Below are 2,156 nucleotides of genomic sequence, written 5' to 3' on the forward strand. Positions count from 1 at the left end.
TTTTCTCACTTTGGTAAAAAGCGAACATCACTAACCCGTAAACATAACATGCTTCTTTATGTTGCATGTTAGAAGCTTTTTCTAATTCACGAAATCCTATGTTGGGATATGTTGAGTCAAAATAGGTTCTTAACCCGTAGCGTAAAATTGCATTTGGGTTCCCCGCATTTAACGCTTTAAAGAAAACACAGCATAACTTACGGTCTCCCCAATGTGATATACCCCACCTATCAAAGGAAAGCCTTTTATAAACTAAGGCATTTCTGGAAAGTCTTTCAAATGTTTGACAAGTTAATTTCGCCATAACTAAATGTGCTGATGAATTCTGACCGACTCTAGACAAGATTTCCTCAATCATATCCTCTACTAGGTCTTCTAAAATATTCGGTTGTCTACCCTTAACGTCCATTTTGTTTTTATACTGTAAAATAGACAATGATTAGATTCGTAAAAGATAATTAACAAACAATACAAGCAATTTTTACATAGAACATAATAGTACAAGCACACTACAATACATATAATACACAACATGATTACAACCCTCTAATCTGAATCACTGGTTTCTTCTTCTTCGGACTTGGTTCGTTTTCCTAATTTTCTAGGAATATATGGTGTTCCTCTAATACGAGCCGTCGTTTTCCATAATGGTTTAGAAAAACCTGGTGGTTTAGAGGTTCCTGGGTCATTGTTACATTTTAGGAAATACAGATGTTGCCGATACATATAAAGTTCATCGGGGTTGGAATCGGGTTTCTCTATTTTTTTACCTCTTCCCTTATTATTTTCTTTCGCTTCATTAAATTGGGTCGAGGTAATTTCTATAACATCATCGGAATCCTCATCGGGATCCGATTCATCGGAAAATTGGTAATCTTCCCAATATTTTGCTTCCTCGGCGGAAACACCATTGACCATTATTAACTTTGGTCCTTTGGTTGAGGATTTTCTTTTATTTAATCGATTTACGATAGGTATCAATATTTTTTCCTCCGAAACCTCTTCTTCTTCTGGTTCCTCCTCTTCTGATTCCTTCTCTTCTGGTTCCTCTTCTTTCGGTTCATCCTCTTCCGATTCCTCCTCTTCCGGTTCCTCTTCGGGTATTTGTGAATCTTCCCAAAATATATTTGACTCTTCATTATTATTAGGTGAATCAATGGGATTTGTACTAGAGGTAGACATCTATCACACAATATTAAACATGTTAAGAGATTAATATATCACATAATATTTACATGTTAATAATATATAGTTTCCAACAACAAAAAAATGTTAAGCAATCGTTTTTGAAGAAAAACACGGTCGAAGTCCAGACTCACTAATGCATCCTAACAAACTCGGTAAGACACACTAATGCAATTTTCTAGTTCTCTAAGACCAACGCTCGAATACCAACTGAAATGTCCCGTTCATATTGATTATAAACGTTCCATATTAATTGATTTCGTTGCGAGGTTTTGACCTCTATATGAGACGTTTTTCAAAGACTGCATTCATTTTTAAAACAACCATAACCTATATTTTATCAATAAAGGTTTCAAAAGCATTACGTAGATTATCAAATAATGATAATCTAAAATATATTGATTACACACAACCATTACATAATGGTTTACAATAGAAATATATTACATCGACATATGTTTCTTGAATGCAGTTTTTACAAATATCATACAAACATGGACTCCAAATCTTGTCCTTATTTTAGTATGCAACAGCGGAAGCTCTTAGTATTCACCTGAGAATAAACATGCTTTAAACGTCAACAAGAATGTTGGTGAGTTATAGGTTTAACCTATATATATCAAATCGTAACAACAGACCACAATATTTCATATTTCAATACACATCCCATACATAGAGATAAAAATCATTCATATGGTGAACACCTGGTAACCGACATTAACAAGATGCATATATAAGAATATCCCCATCATTCTGGGACACCCTTCGGATATGATATAAATTTCGAAGTACTAAAGCATCCGGTACTTTGGATGGGGTTTGTTAGGCCCAATAGATCTATCTTTAGGATTCGCGTCAATTAGGGTGTCTGTTCCCTAATTCATAGATTACCAGACTTAATAAAAAGGGGCATATTCGATTTCGATAATTCAACCATAGAATGTTGTTTCATGTACTTGTGTCTATTTTGT

Source organism: Rutidosis leptorrhynchoides, chromosome 8 (assembly GCF_046630445.1).
Source record: "Rutidosis leptorrhynchoides isolate AG116_Rl617_1_P2 chromosome 8, CSIRO_AGI_Rlap_v1, whole genome shotgun sequence".
Classification (NCBI taxonomy): Eukaryota; Viridiplantae; Streptophyta; class Magnoliopsida; order Asterales; family Asteraceae; genus Rutidosis; species Rutidosis leptorrhynchoides.